A 23,317-nucleotide genomic window follows, 5' to 3' on the forward strand; every position below is an offset into this window, starting at 1 on the left:
TCAGTTTTGTTCCAGGTTATTCTTGTCCTAGTCTGCCACTAGCTATACAACTTCAAGTAGATCACTCCTCTTTGGCCCAAATCACTATCTGGACTAGTATCCTCATCTGTCATTAAATTTTCCAATATTGGCTTCATGATGCTTCCACAACCCAACTGCTTCTCATCACCTCCACTGATATGCCCCCAGTCAAGCTACCCTCCCCCTTGCCTGGATTACTACAACAGACACCTAACTGATCTCCTTGCTCTACACTTTGCCTCCTATAATCTATTTACTCACCAGCCAGAGACATCCTTTTAAATCCTAGCCAGATCATGCCACCCTTAGCTCAGAACCCTGCAATGACTCCTGTCTCACTGAGAACAGAAGCCAGAGTCCTTGCAAAGACCTGCAAGATCCTTTGTGGTGTTCCACTATCAGCCCCCATCATCTGTCTGATCATCTCCTACCTGCCACTCTTCCCGGCCCCACCAGCCTGTTCCAGCCCCTGTTCTCCTTGCTATACCTCAAACTTGCCAGGCCAGGATCCATCTCAGGGCCTTTGCACATGCTGCTCACACCCCAGGAATGAATGTTCTTCCCTCAGATATCCACACAGCTATTCCTTCACCTGTTCCACATCTCTGCTGAAATGCCACCTTCCCAGTGGAACCTTCACTGACAACCCTATTTAAAATACCATGCCTTTTCCCCTCTGAGACACTATCCAGCCTTCCTACCTGCTTGATTTTCTTTACACAGTTATCACCGTGTAACATAATATATATTTTACCATCTAGTTTATTTATTATGTGCTCCTCACCTCAAAATCAGTGTGTAAGTCCCATGAGGCCAGGGATTTTAATGTTTTATTCAATGTTACATCTCTCCTCCCTTTCACAGGGCCTGGCATGTTTAAGGTGCTCCAAAAATGTTTTTTGACTATTAAATTGGTAGGGGAGGGGGGAGAAGTGATAGGAATTGCATCAAATTATCATTCAAATCTCTTTCAGTGCATCCTATGAGTCTCTAAGCCCAAGACCTGCCAAAGGGCAGCTCTGGCCACCTGCCAGGCACCCACACCTGCTCCTCTCAATTGTGGGCCACAGTCTGAGAATGCCTCTGCTGCCCAAAGCCCTGTCTGTCTCTGAATTTGGGAGGCTCTGGACAGGAAAGAAGAGAGATAATTCCTGCCATCCAAGAGCTGATCCTCTTACCTGTGTTACACACCGAACCAAAACCTCCAGAAGACCAGGTTGGTAAGTGTGACAGGAATAAACACAAGGCAAACAGATCAGAAAAGTGATCCATCACTAACCAATACAGAGGTGAGATTCGAGCTGGGTCTTCTAGCGAAAAGGATCTGGTTCTTCTGCAGAGAAAATTGGTGCACAGGGAACCACTAGCCCAAAGTCAAATGCTTTGCATTTGGCATCTATCTTTTCTAGGATGGAGCCAAGGCATATGAGGTATGGTTTCCATGCAGTTCAGCAGCTACTTCTGATAATAACCGACATAATAGTGGCACTGTTTCACAATTCTGTAGGCTTCTTTTTTATTTTCGTATTTGTTACTGTGTTTGCTTTCGCAATAGTTTTCTACTACAAACAGAAAAGGAGATATTACCTGTGTTCTATAGATGGGGAAAAAGAGACAAAGTCAGGCTTTGCAACTAACTTGCATCACAGACTGGGGTTGGGTCCCACTTCTGGCCCCAGCAAGAGCCAGTCAGTAAAATATATATTATGCTAGACGGTGATAACAGCACTGACTAACCATCCATCCATAAAGGGCCAGAACCACTTCCCAGCCTGATAGGCCCCTCTGAAGCCAAGAACTGGCCTCTAAGACTTAAGGTGGGCTGCTAGTTGCTGAGCATTGCATTGCCACCAGGGTTCACAGCAGACATGATGCGTAAACCTAGATAGTGCAACAGTCTCCCTGTTCAAGAAGCCCCACCCCTGCGACATCACCATGGCTGCGCAAAGAGGTGGAGTCACAGTCCCCAGAACTCCCACGAAAATACAGACCAAGCCACCATACAGTAGTTACTGTATGATATGTGATTCAAGGCAGTGCTACCTTGAATCTAAGGAGGCAAATCCAAAATGGGAAATTCTCAGTGAGTAGTTTGTAGGGAAAGGTATGATGAACACAGAGATGCACCACCCAGATCCCCTTTCAAGGACTGGTGATGCTGCTGCCAGGAACACAGTCAGAGGTCAGCCTTCTGCTGTCAACCCCTCCAGGATCACCTTGGCTACAGAGAGCCACCGGGCCCCAAGTCACATCCTTCCAAGGGCAGCCCACATCTAATGACAGATGAAGATAGGAGTGTAAAGGCCAGGCTATTTCCACCTAATATGAAACAACTCCGATGAGCCATTTTAGCCCCAGAGCTCACCCTGGGATCAGCCAGGCTACAGCTGGCATGCATCACAGACCAACTTCTATGCAACAGAAGCTCTACCAGTGAGCTCCTTTCTGAAACTAACAGTGTCATAGATGGAGTGATGTGGCCCTCAGAACAACCTCACAATGGCTGCAGCTGCTGGGTCTGCCCGAGCCTGACTTTTCCCCATGACCAACCTCAGAGGTGCCTGTTACCATGGCTCCTTAGTCTATGTCCCTTCTCCATCCTGCTCCCCCCCCTCTTAGTGGGGGCACACTCATCCTTTGTTTTGTAAGTTGCCCTCAGGAAGCAGAAGATATTGTTTACCAGCACAATTCATTGGAATCCATTGTTCCCACTGCAGAGCCAGTTAGACAAAGAAAGGGCAGGGTAATAATTATCTACGACCAGATGGCAGCCAGCAGCCAACCCAGAAGGAATTAGATTTCCCATCCAGACCCTATTGGTGCCCTAGGAAACATCTCACCCTTCCCCTCTGACTCCCCAGCGCACCTCAAGATAACTTTTGCTCACTAAGAAGTCCCCCATGATAGGAGGGAATTGGGTAGAAAAAAAAAAAAAAGCCACCTCAGCGTCAAAAGACTTGGCTTCCAGTTATCCATCACTCTGTTGGGTATAGGACCAGAGGCAGCTCACTTCCTTTCTCTTGTTCAGTTTCTTCATTTGTAAAGGAAAATAACTGATTCCTGTTTCACTAAGGATGCTCTCAGTTGCAAGTAGCCAAATCCTCAATTTAAGTTGGCTTAAGTCATAAGGAAAACTGTCATTTTACTCAGCAAGGTCAAAGGTGGAGACCCCAGGTTCAGCTCAATGATGCTGCTGAGGCCCTAGTGTCTTTTCCTTGCTCAACTCTGTCCTCCTCTTGTCAGATATAATTTAATATCTGTCCCCTTGTGTTCACAAGATGGCTTCCAGGGACAGTAGAGCTGGGTGCTTTCTCATTCCCACACAGCAGGAGCTGGAAAAAGGAATCTTCCCCTGGTGCAACTGCAGTCCTTTCCTTCAATCTGATTGGGTCAACTTGCCCATCTCTGGACTCGTTACCACAGCCAAGAGGATGCCAGGCTGATTAGCCAGGAGTCATGGGAATCTTCCTCTGAAGTTGGAGATGGCGTCAACTGGGCCTATTTGAAAGAAGGAGTAGAGAGAACGGAGACTACACTTCTCCTGTATATCACACACAATAGTGTGTGGTTTGTTTACAGATTTACCATCTGACACCTCCAGGTGATGTGCAGAATAAAGTTGTGAAACCCATCTCTCATTGCAAGGTATTATAAACAGCAAAATGAGAAGAGCTTAATAAAAACCAGAGTTATATTGGAGATATGCCATACTTATTGTAGTTTTCTTCTGGGGCACTTGAATCTTCATTCCTGTGGACCTGACAGGGGATTTTCTTGGTTCCTGCCTTTCAGGGACTTTGTGTGATTTGCCCAGAGCAGACACTGTTGACTACCCACTCCACCAAAAAAACAACAACAAAAAGAATTTCCTCTAACCCTGCACATATATACACATCTACTTTTTGTGGCTGACAGTTTCCATTTTGTTTTGGTGTCACTCTCTACCAGGCCATATATTCAGGAAAGGTGGCCCTTCTCCCCAGATCACCAGGGAATCAATCATAGGTCTAGACCAATCACAGTTATCTCAATCCCTTTGACAATGATTAGTTTAGGGAAAACATGTGATCCAATCTTGGGCAGTAGGACCTGAGAAAATGTCAGCTGAGAAACTTCAGCTAATAAAGAAGCAAATGGGAGGAAACATCTTTTTTCTGGAAGTCACTTAATGTATATGTGATGTCTGGTACCACAGCAGTCATCTGTAGCCATGGGGGAACCTGGTAAGGTGGGTAAGTCAAACAGATTGCAAAGGCTAAGATGGCATTGAGCTGCTGTACTACATACCTCTGGAACTGCCATAACTCTGGATACCTTGTTCCACAAGCTAAAAAAAAAACAAAAAAACAAACAAACAAAAAAAAACTCATTAGGTGTTAAGTTTAATTTAGTTTATTTTCATTTACTTGCAGTTACTTGCAGCAAAAAGCTCCCTAGTGATAAAAAACTTGGTTTGGGTGTCAGGCTCCCTGGTCCTAAGTTGTGTGATATTCTTAGTCACACCACACATTAGCTGCCTCAAATGGAGTCCCAAAGAAAACCCTAAAACACACAAAGGGTTAACTCATAAAGGAAGTTATGAGGCCCAGTTTGGCCCATGTATCGTATCATGGGGTATTAGCAAGAAGAAATAGATTGATCATTTTACCAAGTTGGGGAAAGCGTAAATTGAAAATCAAGGGGAAAGAAATGGATTCACTCAAGAGAAGCCTCTGCTTTTGCCAGATAAGAGTTGAGTTCTCAGCCCAAGGAAGCTAAAAGAAGGGCAAGATCGTTCCATGCAAGTGTGGACACTAGGAATCCTCTGACCAAATACTACTGGCCTCATCTACAGGCACATCACCTCTCACACTAAGAATGAGAGTCAGGGGACACAGGTTTTAGTCCCAGCTTTACCACTACTTTTCTTTTTTTTCTTTGAGATAGAGTCTTGCTCTGTAACCCAGGCTGAAGTGCAGTTGTGCAATCTCAGCTCATTGTAACCTCCACCTCCTGGGTTCAAGCAATTCTCCTGCCTCAGCCTCCCTAGAAGCTGGGATTACAGGCAGGCAGGCATCACCATACCCAGCTAATTTTTGTATTTTTAGTAGAGATGGGGTTTCACCATGTTGACTAGGCTGCTCTCAAACTCCTGTCCTCAGGTGATCTGCCTGCCTCAGCCTCCAAAAGTGCTGGGATTACAGGTACGAGCCACCGCAACTGGCCCCAACCTTACCACTACTTAAACTGTTGTCCAGAAGCAAGCCATTGACTACCTTGGGACTCAGTTGTCTCACCAACAAAGGAGTTTAGTAATCCACCCCAGAGTATCCCCAGGGCTGTTTTGAGATCACATTAGTGGATTACGAAAACAACTCTCTCCCCACATTTTTTAATGTGTCCAATGTATCGGACAGTGTTCTCAGCATCCATATCTTTGTTAACTCACTGAATCCTGACAACAACCCTATAATGTAGGACTATCATTATCCCCACTTTACAGGAGGAGACTGAGGCATAGAAAAACTAAGTAACTTGCCCAAGATCACAGAGCTAAGTGGTAAAACTAAGATTGGAAACTCAGGTAGAGGCTGTGATCTATGGCATGATGCTGTATGATACAATCACCATATTAAAAAATCCCCAAGAAAGGAAGGTCACCCATGACCCTCAGTGGCAATAAATCATTGCTCCCATGGTAGCTTGCTTGTCAAGGGGAGAGGTCAGCTGATGATTCTCTCTAGTAACAAGCCCCTGGGATGCTGCATCTTCAGAGGATTCAACTCTCACAGGTTTCTCTGCCATTCTTCCTCTGCCCATCCCTTCTCAGAGGCCAAGGAAACCAGGATCAAGTCTCAGGCCCCTTCCCTGAAACCAGGGTCCACCCCTGGGTTTTCAGATTCTCCCTCCCTCCTCCCACATGTCTTAGCCCATGTTGCTTCCTCTTTACCTTTAGCCTAAAGTATGAGTGGGAGGGAAGCAAAGATGATGGAAGTAGGGTTCGTTCTAAGTAAATGATGTTCTCAAAAGCTGAGAACTAGCAATTAGACATCCCAGGCAAGTTGCCTGAAAGACATCCACCAAGGTCTAATGTTCCTAGAAAAAAGTGCAAGGTACATTCTGGACCATTTAACACTCTAGCTTCTAAGGAAACAAAAAGATGGAATCACCTAATAAGGACTGGTTTTGTAGACACTGATCAAGTGCCTCACGTCTTCATTCTCTGGATTCCTGCTTTCTAGGCCATATCCAACCCCTGGAACTTTCCGGGCCCAGCAGGCTGTAATGAGCCCAACTGAACTTAATGAGCTTGTCATTATTCATCTCTGCTACAGCCAAAAAGAGGAGCACTGCATGACAAAAATTTTACACAAACACACATATATACTACCTAAGTAGTAAGTATTTCTTGACACAAGTGTTGCCAAAATCAATCAATCTATAGAACAGAAACCCTCCCGGAAGCCTCTGACAGGAATAAGATAAGAAAAGGGCAATGGCTTCCCCACCCCCAAAAAGGGGGATGCAGTTGGAAATGTTCCATGTTCCTGGGCTCAGATTACCAACCCTAATTTATCATCAACCTCATATATTCTTATATAAGTAGTAATACAGATCACCCCAGCCAATTAATCAATCTGTAATTAGGAACTGACATGAACATTTACTACCATCAGGCATAATTTATATGATTACAGATGATTAAATAAAATGTAATTGAGTGAACAGGCAATTTGTTAAGCACATCTAGACTCAGCCATATCACCTAGGGCTGGGAGCACCCTGACTCCCCTCCGACAGTGGGTCAGGAAGCACAGTCCTGGGAGCGGAGCCCTCGGGGTGGCTCAAGGTAGAGTAAGATGATTCAGACTTCCAAGGGGGCCCAGGTTTGGGGTATGGTGGGAAACCAAGCCATACAGATTTGCGGGGGGCACTTGAGTGCCCAAATGTTTTCTACAAAATACCTGGATTTTCAGAACTCCTCAGACAACAAGGAAGAAAGAAGGAACATTTAAATGACATGCCTGGAGCAAAACTATGCACAGTATTTTCCTTCTGGTCCCCTGGCCCCAAAACTACACCCACTGCCCACATGGAAGGACTCCTTCCTTTCTTTCTAGGAGCATTTCTAACCATGAAGGGAGACTTATTTAAAGACAAACTTTATTCTTGCCAGGAAATGCCCTCACTGCTGAATGGAAAATTTTCAATAATATCAAGCACTAAATTCTGCCTTTCCTATTTTATTGCTTCTCTTCAGATTTTATCTCTCAGTTTTATCCCTTCTCCTCTATTCCAGAGGAGAACAGATTAAAGTTAAACTTAACATATATTTTTTGGGTGCCAGCTATGCATGAGGTACTGTGCTGAGTGCCATCACATTAAGCTTGCCAGATCTAGCAAATAAAAATACAGGATGCCCAGTTAAATTTGAATTTCATATAAACAATATGTACTTTTTTAGTATTAATATGTCTCAAACAATGCAACCTTACGCCACATTTGTTAGCTCATAATGTTCTCAAAACTACTCCATGAAGTGTAATTTGTTTCCATCAAGGAAACTCACTTCAGAACCTCGGCTCTTGCTGCTGTCCCCACCAGGGAATCCCTGTCTAATCTCCTTTGCCTGGCTAACCTTTCTCATCCACTGAAATTCAAGGTGAGCTTCACCTTTATCAGGACGCCATTCCCCACCCTCTCTGGTCCCTTAGCCACCTATTCATATTTCTGTCACAGCATTTGGACCACTGTTTAATAATTACCTTTTCCATACCCCCCACACACACAAGTGGGGCCCCTCAAGACCTGCCTGAGCTGCATTCACCTTTATGATCTCTTTCCTAGCCCCATGTCAGGGGTACAGTAGCCCCTACGTGCATTCTAAGACCTGCTCAGGCTTACACAGATGGCAAGTGATAGCACCTGCTTTCAATCCTGGTTCCACCAGACCCCAAAACATATTTCATTAGCACTACTCTATCTGCTTCTTTACATAAAATATGTGACCCTTGCCTGTGAGAAACTTTCAGTCCGATTAAAGAAACAATGAGTCCACAAAAAATAAAGTACGTAACAGAAGATGGAAATGATGAGTGTCTACCCCAGTGCATAACATGCTATGCGAGAACCAGGGGAGGTTAGTTTTTGACTGAGGGAGCTAGTGAAAAAATAACCTTGACCCCTATCTCACACCATACGCAGAAATTAATTTGAGATGGATCATTGAACTAAATATAACAAGTTGAAACGAAGTTTCGGGAAGAAAGCATAGAAAAATCTCTTCTATGGTGGACAGTCAGGTTTCTTAGACATAGCACAGAAAGCAATAACTATCAAATTTAAAAATTGACAAATTGGAACTTATCAAAATTTATTATTTCTGCTTACCAAGAATACCATCAAAAAAGAATAGGCAAATCACACTCTGAAAGAAAATATTCATCAAACACATGTCTGATGAAAGGCTGGCATCCAGAATATGCAATCACTCCTACAACTCAATAAGATGACAAACAATCAAATTGAAATGGGACTGTAAGGCCTACATACCATTTGATTTCATTTGTATGACATTCTGGAAAAGGCACAACTTTAGGGACAGAAAATAGATCAGTGGTTACAAGGGGGAAGGGGTGAGTATAGACTATAAAGGGTGCAAGGGCACTGTTGCAGTGACAGAAATGTCCTATATCTTGATTGTGGTAATTACATGACTATAGATATTTGTAAAATTCATAGGAAATATACCTACAAGAGATTATTTTTTACTGTATGTAGATTGTGCCTCATTAAACTTGACTTTCAAAAACAGGCAAAAGATTTCAACAGATACTTCACAAAAGAAGGTATACAAATGGCTAATAAGCACACAAAGAAATTCTCAACATCATTTAGTCATCAGGGAAACAAATTAAAGCTGCAATATGATACTACTTATATACTCACCAGAACAGTTAGAATTAAAGACTGACGACACAATGTTGACAATGATATGGAACAACCAAAACTCTCGTCATTGGTGAGAATGTAGGATGGTACAACCACTTTGGAAAACAGTTTGGCAGTTAAAAAACAAAACACAAACCTATCACATGCCCCAGAAATTCACTCCCAGATACCTACTCAAGAGAAATGGAAATATGTCCACAAAAAGACTTGTACAAGAATTTATTCATAGTAGTCAAAAACTAGAAAGAGCCCAGATGTCCACCAAGAGGAGAATGAATAGCCAACTGTGCTGTAGTCATACAACGGAAAAACACAACAACAAAGGAAAAAACAAGTAACACTTAACACAAAAAAATCACTGATGCATGCAACAACATGGATGAATCTCAATAACGTTATATAGAGGGAAATAAAAAGATCTTAATAAAAGAATGAAGTTCCAGAACACACAAAACTAATCTAATCCATGGAGGAAAAATAATCAGAAAAACCGAAGTCCGTGGTTGGCCTGGGAGTTGCCGGAGGCAGTGCAGGAAGTGGTCTGAGAACACTTTCTGGGTTAGTAGCAATGTTATAGCTCTTAATAGGGGTTTGGAATACCCAGTTGTAAGCATTGGTAACAGTCTTAAGATGATACATTTAAGATTTGTGCATTTTATTGTATATAAATTCTACCTAAAAACATAAATAAGTGACATGCACGCTGAAATGGTTAGAAGTATACTGAAGTCTGAAACTTGCTTTGAAATACACTTGCCAAGAAAGTATGAATTAATGAATGGATAGGCCAGGTGTAGTGGCTTACACCTGTAATCTCAAGGTTTTGGGAGGCCTAGGCAGGAAGACTGCTTGAGGCCAGGAGTTCTAGACCAGCCTGGGCAACATAGTGAGACTGTTTCTACAAAAGAAAAACAAAAATAGCCAGGTGTCATAGTGCCTGCCTTTAGTTCCCACTACTTGGGAGACTGGGACAGAGGGATTGCTTGAGCCCGTAATTCTGAGGCTGTAATCAGCCATGATCATGCCACTGCACTCCAGCATGGGTGACAGAGAGATGCTGCCTTAAAAAAAAAGAAAAATAGATAGATGTAATATACATGTAAGTCAAATAAAATACTAACTGTAGCATGTAGATGGTGAAGAATAGGAATCAACTAGTATCCATCCTTTCCATTTTTTTATGTGCTCGAAAACTGTCATAATCAAATGTTAGGGAGAAAATCATAAATGAAGTAAAGAGGGACATCCTGTCAGAAGAATAACAGGAACAAAGGCACAGAGGCTACAAGCTGCCAGACACATTTAGTTTAAAAAAAAAAAAAAAAAGGAATAGTTCAATTGGGTGGGAATAATACCACTAATGATAATAATAAGCATTGGGTATCCATGTACCAAATATTGTGCTAAATGCTGGGGACACATTGAAGAAGAGGACAGACTCTTGCTCTGACCTGGGGAAGAGAGGCAATTTAGCAGACAATGATAACCAAATGTGGTAAGTACTGTCACGGGGGCATCTGGAGGATGGCTTTATGAGGAGGTCATAGAAAAGTAGAGGGACCTCTTCTATTGCAAAGCCACAGATGACCAAGAAAGACAATTTGGTAACTTCTTACCAAACAGTGCAAACAGGGCTTTCTACGCAAAGCCTTGGAGAGAGAGACTCAGAGACATGTTCTAGGTTTTCAGAGGGAGAATGGCAAGAAATGAGGCTGGAGGGGTAGAGGTATATAGGAGGCAAATTACGGAGGGCCTTAAAAGCCATGTACAGGAATTCAAAACTTTACTGCAAAGAATTGGAGATCAACTGAATGCCTTTGAGCAGAGTAGTGACAGAATAGCAACATGACAGATTTGATATTCTGTTTTGGTATGGAGAATGGATTCGAGGAAGAGAGACAATAGGTAAGAACAGAGGACTGGTGGAGGAAAGGAGAGATGATTGTTGTTGGACATCAACAACAGCATCCAGGATGCACTAGGAAGGTAGAATCAGCAATGATTTGGAGGAGAAAAAGAAGTAACATCTACAGTAAATCTATAATAAAAGGACAAATTATGAAACAATAAACAGTAACTCCTACAACTCAACAAAAAGACAATCTAATTTCAAAGTGGGCAATTTGGGCTGACATTCCTTCAAAGAAGATATACAAATAGCCAATAAGCTCTTGAAAAGATACTCCATGTTAGTCATTGGGAAAATGCAAATTGTATTTATCTGTCAGGGGTAGCATAATAAAATATCACAAACTGGGTGTCTTATACACCAGAAATGTATTTTCTCACAGTTCTGGAAGCTGAATTCTGAGATCAGGGTGCAGCAGGGCTGGGCTCTGGTGAGGGCCCTCTTCCTGGCTCATAGATGGCTATATTTTCTGTGTACATGGCCTTTCCTCCACGCATGCATGGAGAGAGAAAAAAATGAGCTCTCTGATATCCCTTCTTATAAGGACACTAATCCTAGCGGAGCAGGGCCTCACCCTTACAGCCTCACTTAGCCTTAATCATTTCTTTAGAGGTCCTATTTCCAAATGCAACCACACGGAGGGTTAGGGTTTGGGAGGTCAGAGGCAGTGGGGAAGTGGGGTACAATGCTCACAAACATTCAGTAAGACACCAATTCATACCTACTAAGATAGCTGGATTTTTTTTTTGAGTGGAAAATAACAAGTATTGGCAAAGATGTGGAGAAATGGGAATCTTCAAGCAATGCTGGTGGGAATACGAAATGGTGCAACCACTATGAAAAGCAGTTTAGTGGGTCCTCAAAAGGCTAAACATAGAATTACCATATGACCCAGCAATCCTACCCCTAGGTATACACCAGAAGGAATTGAGAGCAGATACTGGAGCAGATGTTTGTATACCACTATTCACTGCAGCGTTACTCACGATAACCCAAGTGTCCAACATATGAGTGGTTAAGCAAAATATGATAGATACATACAATGGAATATTCTTCAGCATAAAACAAGAATGATGATGCATGCTACAATATGAATAAACCTTAAATTATGCTAAGTGAAATAAGCCAGACACAAAAAAAACAAACGTTGTATGACTCCATTTATAAGACATCTAGAATAGGCAAATTAGTAGAGACAGAAAATAGATGAAAGTTTTTGAGGAGCAGGAGGAAAAGGAGAATGAGGAGTTATTTAATATGTACAAAGTTTCTGTTTGGGGTAATGAAAAACTTTTGGAAATAGATGGTGATGTGCACATAACATTGTGAACATAATGCCACTGGACTGTACACTTAAAATAATGACAATGAAAATTTATTAATGGGTAAAATGGTGAATTTTGTGGCATGTAAGTAATATACAGTATATTATAATACATTTTAAATATAGATATTTAATATATAAATATATAAATGTAAAATATATATATTTAATATATGACTTGTGTTATGATTTGTTGCATGAATGTGAAAGTATAAATCACATATATGATGTAATTTGTGTGTGTGTGTGTGTGTGTATATATATATGTGGACACACATACATATATACACACATATATTTACCGCAGTGAAAAACTCCCATATTGAAGTTCTATCCCACAGACTTTAGAATGTGACTGTTTGGAGATGGATCTTTAAAGAGGTGATTCAGGTAAAATGAGGTCCTATGGGTGGGCCCTGATCCAACAGGCCTGGTATCCCCGTGTCCTATGATTAGGACACTGACACGCACAGAGAGATGAGCACATGAGAACACAGGAAGAAGATGGCTGTCCACAAGCCAAGGAGAAAGAAAGGCCTCAGGAGAAACCAACCCTGACCTTAAACTTCTGGCTTCCAGAACTATAAGAAAATTAATTTCTATTGTATAAGCCACTCGGTCTGTGGTATTTTGTTATGGCTGCTCTGGCAAACAAATACAACCACACCCTGCATTTGTTCTTGTGGGGACCCCTTTGGGTTCAACTTCCAGACTTAGAATCAGACCACTCACCATCTCACTGAGACCACTCACCATCTCACTGAGACCTCCTCAGTTCAAATCACCACCATCCATCATTGCCTCCTAAGAGATCTATACTCCCAACAGTTTGGCTGCCAACAGACACCAAAAAGAGCCCTTGGAACCCACAGGATATCCTGTCAACCACCAAAGACTTTACACTGCCTCTTTCGTGGACCAAAGTCTACCCAGCCCTGCAGGGTCTGGCCACCAGGAGCCTCTCAACCTCCATTTCTCTCCTTGCACTGTTGACTCCAGCCACAGTGACCTCCTGAGAGTTTCTGGAAGATGTGAGGAAGACTGAGGCTTTCTTCTGCCCCAGTGCTTCCCAAAGCTCATCCAGAACCAGCGGCATCAACATCCCTGTGTTTACATAGCCCTTCATGGGATAATAATGGTGCTCAAAGTGGAAAATGGCTGTCCCACACATTCTTCTGCACATGGTCGTATTTTTTGGGATCTCCATAGCTAAACTCCACCATTTTCTTCTGGGATTTGACCCAACCTCTCCTTCTGAGAAAGGCATAGCCCTGCATCCTCTTTTAAATGTTGGCATGATCTTGCCCCCCAACTCTTTACTTCCTGTCACCCCTACAAGGGAAATGTTTGTGATATGCATATTTTACCACATTTTTAAAAAAATTATGTATTATACCAACATCCATTGAATTAAACACCTTAAATGAGTGGATTGCATGGTATGTGAATTATATCTCAGTAAAGCTGTTAAAAATAGATTATGAAACAAAAATATCAAGAAGCAGTGCTGGAGAAAAAAGACAGTCATTGAAATGAACCCAAGAATCAGGATAATTCTAAACAGGACACTGTCAAATAAAGAACTAGTGAGCTGAAAAGTTGCACTAAGGTATTCACCCAACATAAAACAATAAATATAATTTTAGTGTGGAAAAAAAAGGAGTTCCAAACACAGATAATTAATGGTGAAGGGGAAAATGTTCAGAGAGATAGTGGTTTACAAAGTCTCCCTGATTGAAGAAAGATATTGGCCTTCAGATAAGTAAATACCAAGCAGGATAAATAAAAACAAATTCATTCACTATATACATTGTAGCGAATCTACAAACCATCAAGGAAAAAGAGAAAATCTTAAAAGCTATCAGAAAACAAAAACTGATTACCGAAAAAGAAGCGACAATTAGACTAAGAGCAGACTTCTCATTAGCAAGAAGAGATACCAGAGGGCATTAGAGTAATATAAACAAGTCCAAACATATCAATAATAAATGACACAAATAGTAGGAAAACATTTTTGTCGACTGGTCCAAAAGCACACAACACCATACCATATATTATTTACATGTATATAATAAAAGTATGAAACCATGGACTTGAAGGATACATGCCTAATTCAATGTTTGCCTGCCTCTGGGGAAGAAGAAAGGAAGGTGATGGGCTGGGGGTGGTAAGGACAGAACAAATAATAATAGAGATTAGCAAATATTAAAACTTCTTCATTCTGGTGTTGGACACATTGTTTTATTCGCCTCCACTGTATTTTTTTTTTTAAATAAAAGAAATGGCAGAGACTTAAGCAGGTTGTTCACTTGTGGATGAGAAGAAATCAGTACAGGGAGAGGAGAAAGTGAGGGTGCGCAGAAAGAGGGAGATGGGCAGTGGGGAACAAATGAATGAGGCCCTGAAAAGCAAGAGGCTGAGTTGTGCACATTTGATGGGCTGGATGTGTCTTCCACTGGAGGAGGATGGGTGCAGACACATGGATAAGTGTGCAGATTTGCTGGTCATTGGTGTGGTCCTGTTGGATTCCACCATGTGCTGTGCAGCAGAGCGCATTTTCAACCTGACCTTGTGCTGTCGGCAAAGCAGAAGATGAACCCCATCCACATGCTCCTAATGCCACTCTGCTTATATTTATGGAGAGGTCCTGGACATACTGGTGTAGCCTAGATTTCATAGAATCATAGAATTAGATTGTGAAAAAATGATTCACCCTCACTTTTACATCATGAGAAAACAGAAGTTCTGCAAGGGAAAGGAATTAATCCAAAGGCACACTGCTGACTAGTGGCCAGGACTTCTGAAGAAGTAATCGGCTACAGTGTCCCAGAACTTTCACTTCAGCAAAGTGTGGCTCCCCTGTTTTGAATCTTAGCTTGACTTATAATTTTGTGAAATTGTCGGCCCTACTTCTCTTGAGGATTATTTTCATAATAGTATAAGACAGTGCAGACGAAAGCACTTAGGAACTATAAACCTCCGCGACATAGCCAGTGTTTGGGTCTGGCTGGCCACACCAAAAAACAGTCTCATTACCTTGTCTTTGGCCTAACACGCCCTTCCCCAGCTTGATCATACATCTTATTCACCAGATTTGGTTCCAAAAAGGCTTTGACTCTTTCCAAGTTCTTCCCTTTTGAGAATATGTAAAAGGATATTTTACCTGCCCTGAGTATGCTTGCCGAGAAAACCAGACACTTCATTTGAAAGCAAAATTTGCATCTGATTTCTTTATAACAGGCACAGAGTTACTATGTCTGCCCAATGAATAAAAAGTAACTCAGAACTGACAGGAAGGCTGGGCTTGCTTCCTATGTTCTCTGGATCACAGCTGTGTGCTCCTGCAGAGATGGTTTAAGTTTATTAATTAACAGCCCCCCTCTTTTCCTACTATATCCAGGGTGGCAGGTTTCTAAGAGCTTTTGAGAGATTTATTTTTATCCTTCAAATGGATAAAATACATTAATGAAACCATTGAGACTTCAGGGACTGGGTTCCACCCACAGAAGACAAGCGTGAGTGACCGTTGATTATTAAGTGTCCTCTTAGCAAAGGAACATCATCAGACTGGCCTGATTGGCATTTAAGCATGCTGAAAGTCAGGGGAGGACCACATATGCTTTATGTATAAAGAGACACCCCAGCTTTGTTACACAGAACAATGAAATCACTTTGCAAAAACGTGTAGACCTCCCCCTCCCCCACTCGACTACCAGCTGGTCCAGTCCTTGAACATAGAGCACCATGTTATGATGGCTCCAACAATTTGGGTCAGCATGATGTTTAAACTCTTAAGTGGAATCACTAATCTCCATTAATCTGACTGTAAAGATGAAACATAATGCTTAATACAAAAGCATAAGAGTTGGTAATGCATGTTCCTGACAGGCTGCCTTAATACACACCAACTCCTTTCCAAAGGGCAGGGTCTTTGGGATTGCATATGACCATTCAAAATCTATTCCTGAACCTTCCTGGAAATCTCTTCATGCACAGGGACAAGGACCCAAGGGGAACATCCACCATGATGCTCACAAAGACATTCCTTCCATGGGACTTCTGGCCTCCACTCCTCACGAGCCCCTCTTTCTAATCAGCTGTGCAACAGTGACTAGGTACTTCGTTTGGGACTTGGCAGAGCTGTGACTTTGTCACTGGCACCCATGGCCATAGGCTTAGTGGACCAATAGGCATGGTTAGCACTTCACACCTATGTGGCACTCACCCCAAAGGGAGAGCACCCGGCTGATCCATGAGGGAAACATCATGGAGCCCTCTTCCTGGCTGGGGACACTTCGGGACTTTGAAAAGTAATTGAGTGGCTCCCTATCTCTGTGAACCCAGCTACAGAATAAGCGCTGCTTATTTTCCTCATCTCACCTCATTGCTACTTCTTCCTCTGGGCCAGTGTTTCTCAAACCGTGGTCCCTGGAACCACTTGCAGGTGAGGAGAACCACTGAAGATGGGGTTACACGTCCACATTCCTGGGCCCCTCACCCTGACCTACTGACTCAGAATCTCTCAGGAGGAGATTGGGGAAAACCCTCCTTCATAGGCTCCAGCAGTGAGCATTCAGCACAGAATGTTACAATCACAATCCAAATTTTGCAAAGCTGTTATAGGAACTCAGGTGAAAAAATGGTCATACCTAGATAACCCCGCCCCAGCACAGTGGTTTTGGACTAGAAATTCCCATAGAACTTGTGGTTCCCAAGCAATTTTTCTTAAAGGAAAAATTATATGTGTCAAGTGAAATGTGGATGCAGACCCAGGTCAGAAGAGGTTGTGACTTCTGTTTTTGGTAGCCACTGTGTTCATAGTCTCCCTCTTGTCTTACCATGATGATAATAGCTAAAACTTACTGAGTGCTTAGAGTGTGCAGTGCCATTCTAAGGGCTTCATGTGTATTAGCTCACTGAATTCTCATAAGAGTTCTATGAATAGGACTTTATTAGTCCTCGTTGGGGGAAAGAAGAGCATTTAATCAGGCTATGGAGGATTGGTGGGAATATTTCAAACTCCTCACCTCACATATTAATTCAACTGCCATCAGGAAGGATCCCCATTGCCTTTTCATGTCTATAATCTCCATTGCTAATTTCCCAAAAAATGAGAACAATATTTGGACTAGAGTTGGTTGCTACTGGCACCATAAATTATAAGACTGACTCTGTATGGGTCCTCGAATTTTAATTAATCATTGAGGACTCTCATTCTACCCCCAAAGAATGACTCCTTTCATAGAATTTCAAGAGGCTGGCTGCCCACTCTATTCACAGGTAAAGCTGCCTCTGCTCTGAGTTTTCCGATGAACCTAAGCTGTATCAGGAGCCAGAAAAATCGAGGCTCAATCTATGAACATTGCAACCCATATTACCTGGACTCTGTTCCTGCAGAATTCATACTTTATGGAGGCCACTGTCTTTAACTGCCTGGGACTTTTCCCAAACTCCAGATGCCAGCCTACCCTTCTGATGATAGACTCTAGCCTCAGAAGCTTTGGGATTGACTAGTGATGATTCTATCCCCTTGGCCACAGTGGGAACAGCAGACACAGTGACCAGTGATAAGACTGTGGCCCAAAGAAGAGTCAATCAGAATTCCTCCTGAAGGTTTTCCTGGCAAGAAAGACTAAAAAGTTGTGAATCTGGGGCTCTATATGAACACTTTTTCTTTTTCTGCCTCATGGAGAAATCTGAACATATTAAAGAGTGAGGACAAGCAAGAATGAGAGGGTCAGAGACAGAGGATAAAAGGCAGAGAGAAATTGGCTGCCAACTTTGGAGGACCTGTAACCAACTCCAGCCCTGCCTTTCCTATAGTTAGGCTACAGGGACTAATAAACTTCCCCTTTAATATTTAAACTAGTTCAGCATGAGTTTCTTACCACCCCACAACTTCCAGCTCATTAGATACATCTCATCTCTCCACTTAATTTGGTGTCCCATAAACATAAGCATGAAAATAACTTGGATTTGTATTGGCGTTGGGTGTTTAATCATTCATGTATGTGGCCATCCTGTTATCTTTCTACCATGTGACAAGCACTTTGTCAAGGCACTGAGGGTAAAGGGGTAAACAAAGCAGTCATAGTTTTTGACCTCATGAAGCTTACAGTCCAAATAATTACACAGCTAAATATTTGAAATATAGTTTCAACAAATGCTACCGAATATGGTGATGAGAGGAATCCATGCTACTGGAGAATGAGAGTGAAAGGAGGGAAGTGTCCTCTTAGCATTTGGCATCTATCTTGAAGTCCGAAAGATAAGTGGGAGTCATCCAGGCAATAACAGGATGAATGAACCTCCCAGAGGGAAGAGTCTGTGTGAAGGCTGTGGGTCTTAAAAGAAGCATTGAAGGAACAGAAGAGAGTGGTGTGGCTGGAATGGACTGGGGTGAAATTGATACCGAAGGGAAGATAGGGACAAGACTGTCATGGCCTGATGACCCATGTACCCAGTCTTGGCCAACAGACAGCCATAATTAAGAGAGGGATGTAAGTGACTTTACATTTTAGGAGAATAGCTCTGGCTGCTGTGTGGGTTGAGGGTGGTGCACAAACTAGAGGAGACAATGGTGGGTGTGGCAGGAAGAGTAAGAAGGTAACTGTCTTCATTTGGGCAAGAGATGAGATGGCTTGGACTAGGCTGCTCAGTGGAGGGAATAGATTTGAGAGTTACTTAAAAGATAGAACAGAATGTGTTATTGATTCACTACAATGGATTGGGGGATGATTCCAGTTTCCAGCATAAGCACCTGAGTAGTTTGTGATGCCATGACTGACTTGAGAATGCTAGAGAAGGACTAGGTTTGGAGGGGGAGATTCTATGTTCAATATGGGAAAGTTTCATTTTAAGATGCCTGGGAGATATCAAATGGAAACAGCAAGTAAATAAATGCATTACTTCACTTGAAACAACAGACTGATGTGTCCTTTTTTCTATACCCATTTTACAGGTGAGGAAAATGGGTACAATAATTTAATGTGACTACTAGGAGTAGCACTAAATTTCCTACATCCTAGTACAAGTGTTTTCAGTGAACCATGCTGAATCCTACTACACTTGACTGATTAAACCAGTCAAAAACAACGTTATATAATAGAAGACTTTGGTATAAGAGGCACAATGTTGGCCGGGCGCGGTGGCTCACGCCTGTAATCCCAGCACTTTGGGAGGCCGAGGCGGGCGGATCACAAGGTCAGGAGATCGAGACCATGGTGAAACCCCGTCTCTACTAAAAAATAGAAAAAAAAATTAGCCGGGTGCAGTGGCGGGCGCCTGTAGTCCCAGCTACTGGGGAGGCTGAGGTAGGAGAATGGCGTGAACCCGGGAGGCGGAGCTTGCAGTGAGCCGAGATTGCGCCACTGCACTCCAGCCTGGGCGACAGAGCGAGACTCCGTCTCAAAAAAAAAAAAAAAAAAAGAGGCACAATGTCAATTCAAAGTTGCATTCTGTGAAATCAGTGTTACATTGTCTAACATTTGGTATCAGTTTAATAACTTAACAAGACATAGAATCCATCCTTATACTTCATACAACTGACAGTCAACCTTCCATTGAGAAAACAGTCCAATTCTTCTGTGGTTTAAGTTTCATCTGTGCTCAGCATTTGTATCAAACATTGAAACAATTATTGGTAAAAACTGTCAAAATACATTCATTCTAACTTTGAAGAGGAAACTATTTCTCACATTGGTTGCTTTACCAACAATACCTACCAGCTATATATCCAGATGAAAGAGACAAGTAGAGTTTTGTTTAAAAAAAAATCAATAGATTGGCTCTGATGGAAGTCATTAATGCAAACTGTTTAGCAAGAGAGGCTGATTTTTCATTCCTGGTTGGCATTCCATAAAGAAAAAAAAGTTGCACTGAGTTTCTGAACAAATCCATGATTAAGAATCATATCCATCTTGTCTGTAGACTGTGCCCTGCTCCACTGATTCAAAAGAAAGGATGTGTTTAGTTTTAAGGGGAGGCAACCTGGCTGTGCACAGGAGAGCCAGTCTGGGTTGGACCCAGATGTAGTGGGAACCACTGAATTCCTGAGCAGTAGTAGGAGATATTAAAGTGATATTTGCAAAACTATTCCACCAGATACTGCATTTGGTTGACTGACACAGCCCTAAAGTCGAATTGCTAGCTGGAGGAAGAGTACCTTGGGGATAGTGACACTTGTTATCCATCTTCATGGCATCCCTCCCCACCACAACCTGTAATTTGGTGGCTTGTGCACAGGAAAGGCTTGTTAGAAGCATGTGGGATGTGGGCAGTAAGGGTTGGAGGCTGAGAAGGGTATTGTGGAAGACGCCGACTTCTTTGTCCTGATCTACCATTATAAAACATAGTAGGGTTTTTCTAGCTCCATGAAGACAGCTTTTATAGATTTCTTACTTCATGCAGGGGAGATTGCCTTGATTTCATTTGTAAATGGAACTTGTCAACTGAAAATCCCAAATGGTACTTGTGGAGAGGAAACAGGTTTGAATTTCTGGGTTGGTCTCAGATAATGAGACTGGGGTTTCCCACCACACAGAAACCATGAGATGTTTCCCAGGACTCTGTTCTTAACTTGGCTTTGTTTCTATTAACAAAGTCTTGCCACGCTTGGGACTGAGCAGGCTTTCAAGCCTGTACCACTTCTGAAGGAATCAGTGGGGTATTCCCTGGATCTACCTGGAGAAGTCACATCACACTGGTACAGGGGTACCATGAAAAGAATTCATGGACCTGGACTCAGGGTATCTGGTGCCCAGTGCTAACTCTGCCACTGCCTCAGTATTTTACCTTGGACAAGTTGCTTCAACTCTCCATGCCTCAGTTTCCTCATCTGGAAGGAGTGTGGACTGGCCTAGAAAATCTCCAAGGTCCATTCCAGAAGCATAACAGTGCAGATCATTTACCAGTTAAAAAGCAGTCCCCCCACTCACTTTCCATTAGGGGTTCTATATTAAATGTCACAGAGAGAAGTAAGAGAAAGACGTCTCTCCAGAAATTAAAATGCACTCTTAGATAGGTGGAGAGAGGTGGGGCTGCTTGCAGGAACCCCTGGGCCATAGTCAACCATCTTCACCTGCATTTAACTCAAGTCTGAAAGGATGTGAGGCAGGTTCTGAGGAAGCATTTGGTCACAGCTCACCAAGCCATGTGATTCCCTCGTGGCCTTTTCAAGGTTGAGTTAAGGATTCTCCAGGTAAGGAATTCTCCTAAGAGCCTCTGCTTAAGTTTTTAAAAATTTCCCCTGTGGAAGGCATGCTCCGGGAAATGGAGTCAGAAGGGGAGTTCAGCTGACTATGAAGGGACTTTGTTCTGTCCAGCCTCCATGTCCCCCTTGAATCCCATGCCCACGTGGACACTCCCCCAAGAACAGGAGTCCCCAAAGGACAGAGGCTCCTTTTGTTTTAAAAAAAAAAAAAAAAAAAAAAAAAAAGGTCCTGTTCTCTGGGCCATTAATCATGGCTGTAAGACCGTTTATTAATGCCCTGTCAATTGTTCAGAGTGAAGGCAGCCTGTTAGCTGTCCTCCCTCCCCGTTAGCTGTGTGCAAACACTGGTGATTAAGCACCAGATTTAACATCCTCATGAATATTTAAGAGCCTGTTTTTGAAAGTTTCCTGTCCTTTTACACTAATAGCCCCATTAAAACCTGTTTACAAGCCAGTCAAGAGAGTAACTGCATGCACTTAAAACATGAGAGTGCTCCCCCAAGAGGGGCACCAGGACCACGTGAGGATCAATACCCTGCTTAAAGTAAGACTGTCTGCCCACCCCCAGTGGAGCCCAGCCCCACTGGAACCACCAGAAGGAGCTGGAAAGGACCCAACTTGTTAATTAGGCTCATGAAGGGGGTTGTAGGGGAGCAAACCCTTGCTACTGGGCTCCCCGCTGCCCCATGTAGGGTGACTCCAGCTCAGAGACTTCATAGAAGTTACCCAAATGGTATCAACAGCACACAGCCCGGGGCCAGTGCAGGAAAGAAAGTTTGTCTTTGTGCTTCTCACCTCCTGGCAATTGCTCCCCTTAGACCACCTTAACCCTGGACCTGGCTTCTGTGCCACAGCCCATCACATGAGTCTCCTCAAGGAGTTAAGGGCTAAAGGAAGTTCCTTAAGGAAGTGTAATGAGACCTCCCTCACTAGACCTGAGAATTCCCAAAAGCTCGAAGGCTCCAAAGAAATGAGAGGTGAATTTGTTAGGGAGATATTGGAAATTCAGTGGGGAGTCCTTTTTCTGCATAGAAGAGGCCGATTCCTCCATCGGCACTGAGGCTGCTTTCCTGCAGCTGGAGAAGACAACAGAAGCATGGAAAACCACTGCTTTCAAATCAGTTGGACAATATCCTAATGTCTCTTTCTCAGTTATGTGCAAAGGAATTACCAGGCAGGAGAAACAAGGGTAGGGGGCTGTATTAGTCCGTTCTCACACTGCTATAAAGAAATACCTGAGACTGGGTAATTTATAAAGAAAACAGGTTTAATTGGCTCACAGCTCTGCAGGCTCTATAGGTTGCATGGCTTGGGGAGGGGGCCTCAGGAAACTTTCAATCACGGTGGGAGGTGAAAGGGAAGCAGGCACATCTAACATGTCTGGAGCAGGAGGAAGAGAGAAGGGGGAGGTGCTACACACTTTCAAACAATCAAATCTATGAGAAGTCACTCACTATCACAACAGCAGCAAGGGGGAAATCCACGCCCATGATCTAATCAACTCCCACAAGTCCCCTCCTCCAACATTGGGGATTACAATTCAATGTGGGCAGGGACACAAATTCAAATCATATCAAGGACCCTTCTGGTGGTTCCAATGTCACAGAGGAAGGGCACAGCCAGGTTGCCAGGTACAATCTACTTCCTTTCTCAGCCCCAGCAAGCAGCACTCCAAGGATGGGCCGATGTGTGGCGGGACCTCCCTGCCTCCAGCATGGGAAAACTCTCAATCACTCTATCTCCTTCCCCATGCATGGCCTGTATGTATGTTTAAGGAGATGAAGCACCACCATTTTTAGAGTAAGGAGGCATGCCCTAAACTTGACCATTTAAGTCTCACCGTATTTTGCAAAGTTCACCATATGGACCACTTCATGTTCCAGTAGTGTTACTGGGTCCCTCAAAATATAGTCCACGACTG

General features: G+C 42.9%; 1 long non-coding RNA gene across 1 annotated transcript in view; it reads right to left on the bottom strand.

Moving 5' to 3' along the window:
* Positions 1 to 23,317, bottom strand: part of LOC103222459 (uncharacterized) — a 111,498-nt gene that overhangs the window by 55,767 nt on the left and 32,414 nt on the right. Inside the window, exon 4 of the long non-coding RNA XR_493356.3 lies at positions 4,309 to 4,348. This is a non-coding gene — a long non-coding RNA (uncharacterized lncRNA). The remainder of the gene's footprint in view (positions 1 to 4,308; positions 4,349 to 23,317) is intronic.

Source organism: Chlorocebus sabaeus, chromosome 18, assembly GCF_047675955.1.
Source record: "Chlorocebus sabaeus isolate Y175 chromosome 18, mChlSab1.0.hap1, whole genome shotgun sequence".
Taxonomy (NCBI): domain Eukaryota; kingdom Metazoa; phylum Chordata; class Mammalia; order Primates; family Cercopithecidae; genus Chlorocebus; species Chlorocebus sabaeus.